Here is a 17,117-nt window from a genome sequence, read left to right on the forward strand (position 1 = left end):
AATTTAGGGGAAAACAGTAACTGTGTAATCAGAGGGAGAGGACAGGGTAATTTAGGGGAAAACAGTAACTGTGTAATCAGAGATAGAGGACAGTGTAATTTAGGGGAAAACAGTAACTGTGTAATCAGAGATAGAGGACAGGATAATTTAGGGGAAAACAGTAACTGTGTAATCAGAGATAGAGGACAGGGTAATTTAGGGGAAAACAGTAACTGTGTAATCAGAGATAGAGGACAGGGTAATTTAGGGGAAAACAGAAACTGTGTAATCAGAGATAGAGGACAGGGTAATTTAGGGGAAAACAGAAACTGTGTAATCAGAGATAGAGGACAGGGTAATTTAGGGGAAAACAGTAACTGTGTAATCAGAGATAGAGGACAGTGTAATTTAGGGGAAAACAGTAACTGTGTAATCAGAGATAGAGGACAGGATAATTTAGGGGAAAACAGTAACTGTGTAATCAGAGATAGAGGACAGGGTAATTTAGGGGAAAACAGTAACTGTGTAATCAGAGATAGAGGACAGGGTAATTTAGGGGAAAACAGAAACTGTGTAATCAGAGATAGAGGACAGGGTAATTTAGGGGAAAACAGAAACTGTGTAATCAGAGATAGAGGACAGGGTAATTTAGGGGAAAACAGTAACTGTGTAATCATTGATAGAGGACAGGGTAATTTAGGGGAAAACAGTAACTGTGTAATCAGAGATAGAGGACAGTGTAATTTAGGGGAAAACAGTAACTGTGTAATCAGAGATAGAGGACAGGATAATTTAGGGGAAAACAGTAACTGTGTAATCAGAGATAGAGGACAGGGTAATTTAGGGGAAAACAGTAACTGTGTAATCAAAGATAGAGGACAGGGTAATTTAGGGGAAAACAGAAACTGTGTAATCAGAGATAGAGGACAGGGTAATTTAGGGGAAAACAGAAACTGTGTAATCAGAGATAGAGGACAGGGTAATTTAGGGGAAAACAGTAACTGTGTAATCAGCGATAGAGGACAGGGTAATTTAGGGGAAAACAGTAACTGTGTAATCAGAGATAGAGGACAGGGTAATTTAGGGGAAAACAGTAACTGTGTAATCAGTGATAGAGGACAGGGTAATTTAGGGGAAAACAGTAACTGTGTAATCAGAGATAGAGGACAGGGTAATTTAGGGGAAAACAGTAACTGTGTAATCAGAGATAGAGGACAGGGTAATTTAGGGGAAAACAGAAACTGTGTAATCAGAGATAGAGGACAGGGTAATTTAGGGGAAAACAGAAACTGTGTAATCAGAGATAGAGGACAGGGTAATTTAGGGGAAAACAGTAACTGTGTAATCAGAGATAGAGGACAGGGTAATTTAGGGGAAAACAGAAACTGTGTAATCAGAGATAGAGGACAGGGTAATTTAGGGGAAAACAGAAACTGTGTAATCAGAGATAGAGGACAGGGTAATTTAGGGGAAAACAGTAACTGTGTAATCAGAGATAGAGGACAGGATAATTTAGGGGAAAACAGTAACTGTGTAATCAGAGATAGAGGACAGGATAATTTAGGGGAAAACAGTAACTGTGTAATCAGAGATAGAGGACAGGGTAATTTAGGGGAAAACAGTAACTGTGTAATCAGTGATAGAGGACAGGGTAATTTAGGGGAAAACAGAAACTGTGTAATCAGAGATAGAGGACAGGGTAATTTAGGGGAAAACAGAAACTGTGTAATCAGAGATAGAGGACAGGGTAATTTAGGGGAAAACAGTAACTGTGTAATCAGAGATAGAGGACAGGGTAATTTAGGGGAAAACAGTAACTGTGTAATCAGAGATAGAGGACAGGGTAATTTAGGGGAAAACAGAAACTGTGTAATCAGAGCTAGAGGACAGGGTAATTTAGGGGAAAACAGTAAATTTTTTATCAGAGATAGAGGACAGGGTAATTTAGGGGAAAACAGTAACTGTGTAATCAGAGATAGAGGACAGGGTAATTTAGGGGAAAACAGAAACTGTGTAATCAGAGCTAGAGGACAGGGTAATTTAGGGGAAAACAGTAAATTTTTTATCAGAGATAGAGGACAGGGTAATTTAAGGGAAAACAGTAAATTTTTTATCAGAGATAGAGGACAGGGTAATTTAAGGGAAAACAGTAACTGTAATCAGAGATAGAGGACAGGGTAATTTAGGGGAAAACAGTAACTGTGTAATCAGTGATAGAGGACAGGGTAATTTAGGGGAAAACAGTAAATTTTTTATCAGAGATAGAGGACAGGGTAATTTAAGGGAAAACAGTAACTGTAATCAGTGATAGAGGACAGGGTAATTTAGGGGAAAACAGTAACTGTGTAATCAGAGAGAGAGGACAGGGTAATTTAGGGGAAAACAGTAACTGTGTAATCAGAGATAGAGGACAGGGTAATTTAGGGGAAAACAGTAACTGTGTAATCAGAGGTAGAGGACAGGGTAATTTAAGGGAAAACAGTAACTGTGTAATCAGTGATAGAGGACAGGGTAATTTAAGGGAAAACAGTAACTGTGTAATCAGAGATAGAGGACAGGGTAATTTAAGGGAAAACAGTAACTGTGTAATCAGAGGTAGAGGACAGGGTAATTTAAGGGAAAACAGTAACTGTGTAATCAGTGATAGAGGACAGGGTAATTTAAGGGAAAACAGTAACTGTGTAATCAGAGATAGAGGACAGGGTAATTTAGGGGAAAACAGTAACTGTGTAATCAGAGATAGAGGACAGGGTAATTTAGGGGAAAACAGTAACTGTGTAATCAGAGATAGAGGACAGGGTAATTTAGGGGAAAACAGTAACTGTGTAATCAGTGATAGAGGACAGGATAATTTAGGGGAAAACATTAACTGTGTAATCAGAGATAGAGGACAGGGTAATTTAGGGGAAAACAGTAACTGTGTAATCAGAGATAGAGGACAGGGTAATTTAGGGGAAAACATTAACTGTGTAATCAGAGATAGAGGACAGGGTAATTTAGGGGAAAACAGTAACTGTGTAATCAGAGATAGAGGACAGGGTAATTTAAGGGAAAACAGTAACTGTGTAATCAGAGATAGAGGACAGGGTAATTTAGGGGAAAACAGTAACTGTTTAATCAGAGATAGAGGACAGGGTAATTTAGGGGAAAACAGTAACTGTGTAATCAGAGATAGAGGACAGGGTAATTTAGGGGAAAACAGTAACTGTGTAATCAGTGATAGAGGACAGGGTAATTTAGGGGAACACAGTAACTGTGTAATCAGAGATAGAGGACAGGGTAATTTAGGGGAAAACAGTAACTGTGTAATCAGTGATAGAGGACAGGGTAATTTAGGGGAAAACAGTAACTGTGTAATCAGAGATAGAGGACAGGGTAATTTAGGGGAAAACAGTAACTGTGTAATCAGCGATAGAGGACAGGGTAATTTAGGGGAAAACAGTAACTGTGTAATCAGAGATAGAGGACAGGGTAATTTAGGGGAACACAGTAACTGTGTAATCAGAGATAGAGGACAGGGTAATTTAGGGGAAAACAGTAACTGTGTAATCAGAGATAGAGGACAGGGTAATTTAGGGGAAAACAGTAACTGTGTAATCAGAGATAGAGGACAGGGTAATTTAGGGGAAAACAGTAACTGTGTAATCAGTGATAGAGGACAGGGTAATTTAGGGGAAAACAGTAACTGTGTAATCAGTGATAGAGGACAGGGTAATTTAGGGGAAAACAGTAACTGTGTAATCAGAGATAGAGGACAGGGTAATTTAGGGGAAAACAGTAACTGTGTAATCAGAGATAGAGGACAGGGTAATTTAGGGGAAAACAGTAACTGTGTAATCAGTGATAGAGGACAGGGTAATTTAGGGGAAAACAGTAACTGTGTAATCAGAGATAGAGGACAGGGTAATTTAGGGGAAAACAGTAATTGTGTAATCAGAGATAGAGGACAGGGTAATTTAGGGGAAAACAGTAACTGTGTAATCAGTGATAGAGGACAGGGTAATTTAGGGGAAAACAGTAACTGTGTAATCAGTGATAGAGGACAGGGTAATTTAGGGGAAAACAGTAACTGTGTAATCAGAGATAGAGGACAGGGTAATTTAGGGGAAAACAGTAACTGTGTAATCATTGATAGAGGACAGGGTAATTTAGGGGAAAACAGAAACTGTGTAATCAGAGATAGAGGACAGGGTAATTTAGGGGAAAACAGTAACTGTGTAATCAGAGGTAGAGGACAGGGTAATTTAGGGGAAAACAGTAACTGTGTAATCAGAGATAGAGGACAGGGTAATTTAGGGGAAAACAGTAACTGTGTAATCAGAGGTAGAGGACAGGGTAATTTAGGGGAAAACAGTAACTGTGTAATCAGAGATAGAGGACAGGGTAATTTAGGGGAAAACAGTAACTGTAATCAGAGGTGGAGGACAGGGTAATTTAGGGGAAAACAGTAACTGTGTAATCAGAGATAGAGGACAGGGTAATTTAGGGGAAAACAGAAACTGTGTAATCAGAGATAGAGGACAGGGTTATTTAGGGGAAAACAGTAACTGTGTAATCAGAGATAGAGGACAGGGTAATTTAGGGGAAAACAGTAACTGTGTAATCAGAGATAGAGGACAGGGTAATTTAGGGGAAAACAGTAACTGTGTAATCAGAGATAGAGGACAGGGTAATTTAGGGGAAAACAGTAACTGTGTAATCAGAGGTAGAGTACAGGGTAATTTAGGGGAAAACAGTAACTGTGTAATCAGAGATAGAGGACAGGGTAATTTAGGGGAAAACAGTAACTGTGTAATCAGAGGTAGAGGACAGGGTAATTTAGGGGAAAACAGTAACTGTGTAATCAGAGATAGAGGACAGGGTAATTTAGGGGAAAACAGTAACTGTGTAATCAGCGATAGAGGACAGGGTAATTTAGGGGAAAACAGTAACTGTGTAATCAGAGGTAGAGGACAGGGTAATTTAGGGGAAAACAGTAACTGTGTAATCAGCGATAGAGGACAGGGTAATTTAGGGGAAAACAGTAACTGTGTAATCAGCGATAGAGGACAGGGTAATTTAGGGGAAAACAGTAACTGTGTAATCAGCGATAGAGGACAGGGTAATTTAGGGGAAAACAGTAACTGTGTAATCAGTGATAGAGGACAGGGTAATTTAGGGGAAAACAGTAACTGTGTAATCAGCGATAGAGGACAGGGTAATTTAGGGGAAAACAGTAACTGTGTAATCAGCGATAGAGGACAGGGTAATTTAGGGGAAAACAGTAACTGTGTAATCAGTGATAGAGGACAGGGTAATTTAGGGGAAAACAGTAACTGTGTAATCAGTGATAGAGGACAGGGTAATTTAGGGGAAAACAGTAACTGTGTAATCAGCGATAGAGGACAGGGTAATTTAGGGGAAAACAGTAACTGTGTAATCAGAGATAGAGGACAGGGTAATTTAGGGGAAAACAGTAACTGTGTAATCAGAGGTAGAGGACAGGGTGATTTAGGGGAAAACAGTAACTGTGTAATCAGAGGTAGAGGACAGGGTGATTTAGGGGAAAACAGTAACTGTGTAATCAGAGATAGAGGACGGGGTAATTTAGGGGAAAACAGTAACTGTGTAATCAGAGATAGAGGACAGGGTAATTTAGGGGATAACTGTAACTGTGTAATCAGTGATAGAGGACAGGGTAATTTAGGGGATAACTGTAACTGTGTAATCAGTGATAGAGGACAGGGTAATTTAGGGGATAACTGTAACTGTGTAATCAGCGATAGAGGACAGGGTAATTTAGGGGAAAACAGTAACTGTGTAATCAGAGGTAGAGGACAGGGTGATTTAGGGGAAAACAGTAACTGTGTAATCAGAGGTAGAGGACAGGGTGATTTAGGGAAAACAGTAACTGTGTAATCAGAGATAGAGGACAGGGTGATTTAGGGAAAACAGTAACTGTGTAATCAGAGGTAGAGGACAGGGTGATTTAGGGAAAACAGTAACTGTGTAATCAGAGGTAGAGGACAGGGTGATTTAGGGAAAACAGTAACTGTGTAATCAGAGGTAGAGGACAGGGTGATTTAGGGAAAACAGTAACTGTGTAATCAGAGGTAGAGGACAGGGTGATTTAGGGAAAACAGTAACTGTGTAATCAGAGGTAGAGGACAGGGTGATTTAGGGAAAACAGTAACTGTGTAATCAGAGGTAGAGGACAGGGTGATTTAGGGAAAACAGTAACTGTGTAATCAGAGATAGAGGACAGGGTAATTTAGGGGAAAACAGTAACTGTGTAATCAGAGATAGAGGACAGGGTAATTTAGGGGAAAACAGTAACTGTGTAATCAGAGGTAGAGGACAGGGTGATTTAGGGGAAAACAGTAACTGTGTAATCAGAGGTAGAGGACAGGGTGATTTAGGGAAAACAGTAACTGTGTAATCAGAGATAGAGGACAGGGTAATTTAGGGGAAAACAGTAACTGTGTAATCAGTGATAGAGGACAGGGTAATTTAGGGGAAAACAGTAACTGTGTAATCAGAGGTAGAGGACAGGGTGATTTAGGGAAAACAGTAACTGTGTAATCAGAGATAGAGGACAGTGTAATTTAGGGGAAAACAGTAACTGTGTAATCAGTGATAGAGGACAGGGTAATTTAGGGGAAAACAGTAACTGTGTAATCAGTGATAGAGGACAGGGTAATTTAGGGGAAAACAGTAACTGTGTAATCAGAGGTAGAGGACAGGGTGATTTAGGGAAAACAGTAACTGTGTAATCAGTGATAGAGGACAGGGTAATTTAGGGGAAAACAGTAACTGTGTCATCAGTGATAGAGGACAGAGTAATTTAGGGGAAAACAGTAACTGTGTAATCAGTGATAGAGGACAGGGTAATTTAGGGGAAAACAGTAACTGTGTAATCAGAGATAGAGGACAGGGTAATTTAGGGGAAAACAGTAACTGTGTAATCAGAGATAGAGGACAGGGTAATTTAGGGGAAAACAGTAACTGTGTAATCAGTGATAGAGGACAGGGTAATTTAGGGGAAAACAGTAACTGTGTAATCAGAGGTAGAGGACAGGGTGATTTAGGGAAAACAGTAACTGTGTAATCAGAGGTAGAGGACAGGGTAATTTAGGGAAAACAGTAACTGTGTAATCAGAGATAGAGGACAGGGTAATTTAGGGGAAAACAGTAACTGTGTAATCAGCGATAGAGGACAGGGTAATTTAGGGGAAAACAGTAACTGTGTAATCAGAGGTAGAGGACAGGGTGATTTAGGGAAAACAGTAACTGTGTAATCAGTGATAGAGGACAGGGTAATTTAGGGGAAAACAGTAACTGTGTAATCAGAGATAGAGGACAGGGTAATTTAGGGGAAAACAGTAACTGTGTAATCAGAGATAGAGGACAGGGTAATTTAGGGGAAAACAGTAACTGTGTAATCAGTGATAGAGGACAGGGTAATTTAGGGAAAACAGTAACTGTGTAATCAGAGATAGAGGACAGGGTAATTTAGGGGAAAACAGTAACTGTGTAATCAGTGATAGAGGACAGGGTAATTTAGGGAAAACAGTAACTGTGTAATCAGAGATAGAGGACAGGGTAATTTAGGGAAAACAGTAACTGTGTAATCAGAGATAGAGGACAGGGTAATTTAGGGAAAACAGTAACTGTGTAATCAGTGATAGAGGACAGGGTAATTTAGGGAAAACAGTAACTGTGTAATCAGAGATAGAGGACAGGGTAATTTAGGGAAAACAGTAACTGTGTAATCAGAGATAGAGGACAGGGTAATTTAGGGAAAACAGTAACTGTGTAATCAGAGATAGAGGACAGGATAATTTAGGGGAAAACTGTAACTGTGTAATCAGAGATAGAGGACAGGGTAATTTAGGGGAAAACAGTAACTGTGTAATCAGAGATAGAGGACAGGGTAATTTAGGGGAAAACAGTAACTGTGTAATCAGAGATAGAGGACAGGGTAATTTAGGGGAAAACAGTAACTGTGTAATCAGAGATAGAGGACAGGGTAATTTAGGGGAAAACAGTAACTGTGTAATCAGTGATAGAGGACAGGGTAATTTAGGGGAAAACAGTAACTGTGTAATCAGTGATAGAGGACAGGGTAATTTAGGGGAAAACAGTAACTGTGTAATCAGTGATAGAGGACAGGGTAATTTAGGGGAAAACAGTAACTGTGTAATCAGAGATAGAGGACAGGGTAATTTAGGGGAAAACAGTAACTGTGTAATCAGAGATAGAGGACAGGGTAATTTAGGGGAAAACAGTAACTGTGTAATCAGAGATAGAGGACAGGGTAATTTAGGGGAAAACAGTAACTGTGTAATCAGAGATAGAGGACAGGGTAATTTAGGGGAAAACAGTAACTGTGTAATCAGAGGTAGAGGACAGGGTAATTTAGGGGAAAACAGTAACTGTGTAATCAGTGATAGAGGACAGGGTAATTTAGGGGAAAACAGTAACTGTGTAATCAGAGAGAGAGGACAGGGTAATTTAGGGGAAAACAGTAACTGTGTAATCAGAGGTAGAGGACAGGGTAATTTAGGGGAAAACAGTAACTGTGTAATCAGTGATAGAGGACAGGGTAATTTAGGGGAAAACAGTAACTGTGTAATCAGAGATAGAGGACAGGGTAATTTAGGGGAAAACAGTAACTGTGTAATCAGTGATAGAGGACAGGGTAATTTAGGGGAAAACAGTAACTGTGTAATCAGAGATAGAGGACAGGGTAATTTAGGGGAAAACAGTAACTGTGTAATCAGAGATAGAGGACGGGGTAATTTAGGGGAAAACAGTAACTGTGTAATCAGTGATAGAGGACAGGGTAATTTAGGGGAAAACAGTAACTGTGTAATCAGAGAGAGAGGACAGGGTAATTTAGGGGAAAACAGTAACTGTGTAATCAGAGGTAGAGGACAGGGTAATTTAGGGGAAAACAGTAACTGTGTAATCAGAGATAGAGGACGGGGTAATTTAGGGGAAAACAGTAACTGTGTAATCAGCGATAGAGGACAGGGTAATTTAGGGAAAACAGTAACTGTGTAATCAGAGATAGAGGACAGGGTAATTTAGGGGAAAACAGTAACTGTGTAATCAGAGATAGAGGACAGGGTAATTTAGGGGAAAACAGTAACTGTGTAATCAGTGATAGAGGACAGGGTGATTTAGGGGAAAACAGTAACTGTGTAATCAGCGATAGAGGACAGGGTAATTTAGGGGAAAACAGTAACTGTGTAATCAGTGATAGAGGACAGGGTAATTTAGGGGAAAACAGTAACTGTGTAATCAGAGATAGAGGACAGGGTAATTTAGGGGAAAACAGTAACTGTGTAATCAGTGATAGAGGACAGGGTAATTTAGGGGAAAACAGTAACTGTGTAATCAGAGATAGAGGACAGGGTAATTTAGGGGAAAACAGTAACTGTGTAATCAGAGATAGAGGACAGGGTAATTTAGGGGAAAACAGTAACTGTGTAATCAGCGATAGAGGACAGGGTAATTTAGGGGAAAACAGTAACTGTGTAATCAGAGATAGAGGACAGGGTAATTTAGGGGAAAACAGTAACTGTGTAATCAGTGATAGAGGACAGGGTAATTTAGGGGAAAACAGTAACTGTGTAATCAGAGATAGAGGACAGGGTAATTTAGGGGAAAACAGTAACTGTGTAATCAGAGATAGAGGACAGGGTAATTTAGGGGAAAACAGTAACTGTGTAATCAGAGATAGAGGACAGGGTAATTTAGGGGAAAACAGTAACTGTGTAATCAGAGATAGAGGACAGGGTAATTTAGGGGAAAACAGTAACTGTGTAATCAGTGATAGAGGACAGGGTAATTTAGGGGAAAACAGTAACTGTGTAATCAGAGAGAGAGGACAGGGTAATTTAGGGGAAAACAGTAACTGTGTAATCAGTGATAGAGGACAGGGTAATTTAGGGGAAAACAGTAACTGTGTAATCAGAGGTAGAGGACAGGGTGATTTAGGGAAAACAGTAACTGTGTAATCAGTGATAGAGGACAGGGTAATTTAGGGGAAAACAGTAACTGTGTAATCAGAGATAGAGGACAGGGTAATTTAGGGGAAAACAGTAACTGTGTAATCAGTGATAGAGGACAGGGTAATTTAGGGGAAAACAGTAACTGTGTAATCAGAGGTAGAGGACAGGGTGATTTAGGGAAAACAGTAACAGTGTAATCAGAGATAGAGGACAGGGTAATTTAGGGGAAAACAGTAACAGTGTAATCAGTGATAGAGGACAGGGTAATTTAGGGGAAAACAGTAACTGTGTAATCAGAGGTAGAGGACAGGGTGATTTAGGGAAAACAGTAACAGTGTAATCAGCGATAGAGGACAGGGTAATTTAGGGAAAACAGTAACTGTGTAATCAGAGATAGAGGACAGGGTAATTTAAGGGAAAACAGTAACTGTGTAATCAGAGATAGAGGACAGGGTAATTTAGGGGAAAACAGTAACTGTGTAATCAGCGATAGAGGACAGGGTAATTTAGGGAAAACAGTAACTGTGTAATCAGAGATAGAGGACAGGGTAATTTAGGGGAAAACAGTAACTGTGTAATCAGCGATAGAGGACAGGGTAATTTAGGGAAAACAGTAACTGTGTAATCAGTGATAGAGGACAGGGTAATTTAGGGGAAAACAGTAACTGTGTAATCAGAGATAGAGGACAGGGTAATTTAGGGAAAACAGTAACTGTGTAATCAGCGATAGAGGACAGGGTAATTTAGGGAAAACAGTAACTGTGTAATCAGCGATAGAGGACAGGGTAATTTAGGGAAAACAGTAACTGTGTAATCAGCGATAGAGGACAGGGTGATTTAGGGGAAAACAGTAACTGTGTAATCAGAGGTAGAGGACAGGGTAATTTAGGGGAAAACAGTAACTGTGTAATCAGAGGTAGAGGACAGGGTAATTTAGGGGAAAACAGTAACTGTGTAATCAGAGGTAGAGGACAGGGTAATTTAGGGGAAAACAGTAACTGTGTAATCAGTGATAGAGGACAGGGTAATTTAGGGGAAAACAGTAACTGTGTAATCAGAGATAGAGGACAGGGTAATTTAGGGGAAAACAGTAACTGTGTAATCAGCGATAGAGGACAGGGTAATTTAGGGGAAAACAGTAACTGTGTAATCAGAGGTAGAGGACAGGGTAATTTAGGGGAAAACAGTAACTGTGTAATCAGTGATAGAGGACAGGGTAATTTAGGGGAAAACAGTAACTGTGTAATCAGAGGTAGAGGACAGGGTAATTTAGGGGAAAACAGTAACTGTGTAATCAGAGATAGAGGACAGGGTAATTTAGGGGAAAACAGTAACTGTGTAATCAGCGATAGAGGACAGGGTAATTTAGGGGAAAACAGTAACTGTGTAATCAGAGGTAGAGGACAGGGTAATTTAGGGGAAAACAGTAACTGTGTAATCAGTGATAGAGGACAGGGTAATTTAGGGGAAAACAGTAACTGTGTAATCAGTGATAGAGGACAGGGTAATTTAGGGGAAAACAGTAACTGTGTAATCAGAGGTAGAGGACAGGGTAATTTAGGGGAAAACAGTAACTGTGTAATCAGAGGTAGAGGACAGGGTAATTTAGGGGAAAACAGTAACTGTGTAATCAGTGATAGAGGACAGGGTAATTTAGGGGAAAACAGTAACTGTGTAATCAGTGATAGAGGACAGGGTAATTTAGGGGAAAACAGTAACTGTGTAATCAGAGGTAGAGGACAGGGTAATTTAGGGGAAAACAGTAACTGTGTAATCAGTGATAGAGGACAGTGTAATTTAGGGGAAAACAGTAACTGTGTAATCAGAGATAGAGGACAGGGTAATTTAGGGGAAAACAGTAACTGTGTAATCAGTGATAGAGGACAGTGTAATTTAGGGGAAAACAGTAACTGTGTAATCAGAGGTAGAGGACAGGGTAATTTAGGGGAAAACAGTAACTGTGTAATCAGTGATAGAGGACAGGGTAATTTAGGGGAAAACAGTAACAGTGTAATCAGAGATAGAGGGCAGGGTAATTTAGGGGAAAACAGTAACAGTGTAATCAGAGATAGAGGGCAGGGTAATTTAGGGGAAAACAGTAACAGTGTAATCAGAGATAGAGGGCAGGGTAATTTAGGGGAAAACTGTAACTGTGTAATCAGTGATAGAGGACAGGGTAATTTAGGGGAAAACAGTAACTGTGTAATCAGTGATAGAGGACAGTGTAATTTAGGGGAAAACAGTAACTGTGTAATCAGAGGTAGAGGACAGGGTAATTTAGGGGAAAACAGTAACTGTGTAATCAGTGATAGAGGACAGGGTAATTTAGGGGAAAACAGTAACTGTGTAATCAGAGGTAGAGGACAGGGTAATTTAGGGGAAAACAGTAACTGTGTAATCAGAGATAGAGGACAGGGTAATTTAGGGGAAAACAGTAACTGTGTAATCAGTGATAGAGGACAGGGTAATTTAGGGGAAAACAGTAACTGTGTAATCAGTGATAGAGGACAGGGTAATTTAGGGGAAAACAGTAACTGTGTAATCAGAGGTAGAGGACAGGGTAATTTAGGGGAAAACAGTAACTGTGTAATCAGCGATAGAGGACAGGGTAATTTAGGGGAAAACAGTAACTGTGTAATCAGTGATAGAGGACAGGGTAATTTAGGGGAAAACAGTAACTGTGTAATCAGTGATAGAGGACAGGGTAATTTAGGGGAAAACAGTAACTGTGTAATCAGTGATAGAGGACAGGGTAATTTAGGGGAAAACAGTAACTGTGTAATCAGAGATAGAGGACAGGGTAATTTAGGGGAAAACAGTAACTGTGTAATCAGTGATAGAGGACAGGGTAATTTAGGGGAAAACAGTAACTGTGTAATCAGTGATAGAGGACAGGGTAATTTAGGGGAAAACAGTAACTGTGTAATCAGTGATAGAGGACAGGGTAATTTAGGGGAAAACAGTAACTGTGTAATCAGAGATAGAGGACAGGGTAATTTAGGGGAAAACAGTAACTGTGTAATCAGTGATAGAGGACAGGGTAATTTAGGGGAAAACAGTAACTGTGTAATCAGTGATAGAGGACAGGGTAATTTAGGGGAAAACAGTAACTGTGTAATCAGTGATAGAGGACAGGGTAATTTAGGGGAAAACAGTAACTGTGTAATCAGAGATAGAGGACAGGGTAATTTAGGGGAAAACAGTAACAGTGTAATCAGCGATAGAGGACAGGGTAATTTAGGGGAAAACAGTAACTGTGTAATCAGAGATAGAGGACAGTGTAATTTAGGGGAAAACAGTAACTGTGTAATCAGCGATAGAGGACAGGGTAATTTAGGGGAAAACAGTAACTGTGTAATCAGAGATAGAGGACAGGGTAATTTAGGGGAAAACAGTAACTGTGTAATCAGAGATAGAGGACAGGGTAATTTAGGGGAAAACAGTAACTGTGTAATCAGAGATAGAGGACAGGGTAATTTAGGGGAAAACAGTAACTGTGTAATCAGAGATAGAGGACAGGGTAATTTAGGGGAAAACAGTAACTGTGTAATCAGAGATAGAGGACAGTGTAATTTAGGGGAAAACAGTAACTGTGTAATCAGAGATAGAGGACAGGGTAATTTAGGGGAAAACAGTAACTGTGTAATCAGAGATAGAGGACAGTGTAATTTAGGGGAAAACAGTAACTGTGTAATCAGAGATAGAGGACAGGGTAATTTAGGGGAAAACAGTAACTGTGTAATCAGTGATAGAGGACAGGGTAATTTAGGGGAAAACAGTAACTGTGTAATCAGAGATAGAGGACAGGGTAATTTAGGGGAAAACAGTAACTGTGTAATCAGAGATAGAGGACAGGGTAATTTAGGGGAAAACAGTAACTGTGTAATCAGTGATAGAGGACAGGGTAATTTAGGGGAAAACAGTAACTGTGTAATCAGAGATAGAGGACAGGGTAATTTAGGGGAAAACAGTAACTGTGTAATCAGTGATAGAGGACAGGGTAATTTAGGGGAAAACAGTAACTGTGTAATCAGTGATAGAGGACAGGGTAATTTAGGGGAAAACAGTAACTGTGTAATCAGAGATAGAGGACAGGGTAATTTAGGGGAAAACAGTAACTGTGTAATTAGTGATAGAGGACAGGGTAATTTAGGGGAAAACAGTAACTGTGTAATCAGAGATAGAGGACAGGGTAATTTAGGGGAAAACAGTAACTGTGTAATCAGAGATAGAGGACAGGGTAATTTAGGGGAAAACAGTAACTGTGTAATCAGAGATAGAGGACAGGGTAATTTAGGGGAAAACAGTAACTGTGTAATCAGAGATAGAGGACAGGCTAATTTAAGGGAAAACAGTAACTGTGTAATCAGAGATAGAGGACAGGATAATTTAAGGGAAAACAGTAACTGTGTAATTAGAGATAGAGGACAGGGTAATTTAGGGGAAAACAGTAACTGTGTAATCAGTGATAGAGGACAGGGTAATTTAGGGGAAAACAGTAACTGTGTAATCAGAGATAGAGGACAGGGTAATTTAGGGGAAAACAGAAACTGTGTAATCAGTGATAGAGGACAGGGTAATTTAGGGGAAAACAGTAACTGTGTAATCAGAGATAGAGGACAGGGTGATTTAGGGGAAAACAGTAACTGTGTAATCAGAGATAGAGGACAGGGTAATTTAGGGGAAATCAGTAACTGTGTAATCAGAGATAGAGGACAGGGTAATTTAGGGGAAAATAGTAACTGTGTAATCAGAGATAGAGGACAGGGTAATTTAGGGGAAATCAGTAACTGTGTAATCAGAGATAGAGGACAGGGTAATTTAGGGGAAATCAGTAACTGTGTAATCAGAGATAGAGGACAGGGTAATTTAGGGGAAAATAGTAACTGTGTAATCAGAGATAGAGGACAGGGTAATTTAGGGGAAATCAGTAACTGTGTAATCAGAGATAGAGGACAGGGTAATTTAGGGGAAAACAGTAACTGTGTAATCAGCGATAGAGGACAGGGTAATTTAGGGGAAATCAGTAACTGTGTAATCAGAGATAGAGGACAGGGTAATTTAGGGGAAAATAGTAACTGTGTAATCAGAGATAGAGGACAGGGTAATTTAGGGGAAATCAGTAACTGTGTAATCAGAGATAGAGGACAGGGTAATTTAGGGGAAAATAGTAACTGTGTAATCAGAGATAGAGGACAGGGTAATTTAGGGGAAAACAGTAACTGTGTAATCAGCGATAGAGGACAGGGTAATTTAGGGGAAATCAGTAACTGTGTAATCAGAGATAGAGGACAGGGTAATTTAGGGGAAAATAGTAACTGTGTAATCAGAGATAGAGGACAGGGTAATTTAGGGGAAAACAGTAACTGTGTAATCAGCGATAGAGGACAGGGTGATTTAGGGGAAAACAGTAACTGTGTAATCAGAGATAGAGGACAGGGTAATTTAGGGGAAAACAGTAACTGTGTAATCAGCGATAGAGGACAGGGTGATTTAGGGGAAAACTGTAACTGTGTAATCAGTGATAGAGGACAGGGTGATTTAGGGGAAAACAGTAACTGTGTAATCAGAGATAGAGGACAGGGTAATTTAGGGGAAAACAGTAACTGTGTAATCAGAGATAGAGGACAGGGTAATTTAGGGGAAAACAGTAACTGTGTAATCAGCGATAGAGGACAGGGTGATTTAGGGGAAAACAGTAACTGTGTAATCAGCGATAGAGGACAGGGGGATTTAGGGGAAAATAGTAACTGTGTAATCAGAGATAGAGGACAGGGTAATTTAGGGGAAAACAGTAACTGTGTAATCAGCGATAGAGGACAGGGTGATTTAGGGGAAAATAGTAACTGTGTAATCAGAGATAGAGGACAGGATAATTTAGGGGAAAACAGTAACTGTGTAATCAGAGATAGAGGACAGGGTAATTTAGGGGAAAACAGTAACTGTGTAATCAGAGATAGAGGACAGGGTGATTTAGGGGAAAACAGTAACTGTGTAATCAGAGATAGAGGACAGGGTAATTTAGGGGAAAACAGTAACTGTGTAATCAGAGATAGAGGACAGGGTAATTTAGGGGAAAACAGTAACTGTGTAATCAGAGATAGAGGACAGGGTAATTTAGGGGAAAACAGAAACTGTGTAATCAGAGATAGAGGACAGGGTAATTTAGGGGAAAACAGAAACTGTGTAATCAGAGATAGAGGACAGGGTAATTTAGTGGAAAACAGAAACTGTGTAATCAGAGATAGAGGACAGGGTAATTTAGGGGAAAACAGTAACAGTGTAATCAGCGATAGAGGACAGGGTAATTTAGGGGAAAACAGAAACTGTGTAATCAGAGATAGAGGACAGGGTAATTTAGGGGAAAACAGTAACTGTGTAATCAGAGATAGAGGAGAGGGTAATTTAGGGGAAAACAGTAACTGTGTAATCAGAGATAGAGGACAGGGTAATTTAGGGGAAAACAGTAACTGTGTAATCAGAGATAGAGGACAGGGTAATTTAGGGTAAAACAGTAACTGTGTAATCAGCGATAGAGGACAGGGTAATTTAGGGGAACACAGTAACTGTGTAATCAGAGATAGAGGACATGGTAATTTAGGGGAAAACAGTAACTGTGTAATCAGTGATAGAGGACAGGGTAATTTAGGGGAAAACAGTAACTGTGTAATCAGAGATAGAGGACAGGGTAATTTAGGGGAAAACAGTAACTGTGTAATCAGAGGTAGAGGACAGGGTAATTTAGGGGAAAACAGTAACTGTGTAATCAGCGATAGAGGACAGGGTAATTTAGGGGAAAACAGTAACTGTGTAATCAGAGATAGAGGACAGGGTAATTTAGGGGAAAACAGTAACTGTTTAATCAGTGATAGAGGACAGGGTAATTTAGGGGAAAACAGTAACTGTTTAATCAGTGATAGAGGACAGGGTAATTTAGGGGAAAACATTAACTGTGTAATCAGTGATAGAGGACAGGGTAATTTAGGGGAAAACAGTAACTGTGTAATCAGCGATAGAGGACAGGGTAATTTAGGGGAAAACAGTAACTGTGTAATCAGCGATAGAGGACAGGGTAATTTAGGGGAAAACAGTAACTGTTTAATCAGTGATAGAGGACAGGGTAATTTAGGGGAAAACAGT

At 39.8% G+C, this 17,117-nt stretch overlaps 1 pseudogene; it reads right to left on the reverse strand.

Moving 5' to 3' along the window:
* Positions 1 to 17,117, reverse strand: part of LOC147092706 (NACHT, LRR and PYD domains-containing protein 12-like) — a 1,351,730-nt pseudogene that overhangs the window by 1,156,040 nt on the left and 178,573 nt on the right.

The sequence above is a fragment of the Somniosus microcephalus genome, unplaced genomic scaffold (assembly GCF_052327205.1).
Source record: "Somniosus microcephalus isolate GS21.2 unplaced genomic scaffold, FLI_Smic_1.0 unresolved_chr2, whole genome shotgun sequence".
Lineage (NCBI taxonomy): Eukaryota > Metazoa > Chordata > Chondrichthyes > Squaliformes > Somniosidae > Somniosus > Somniosus microcephalus.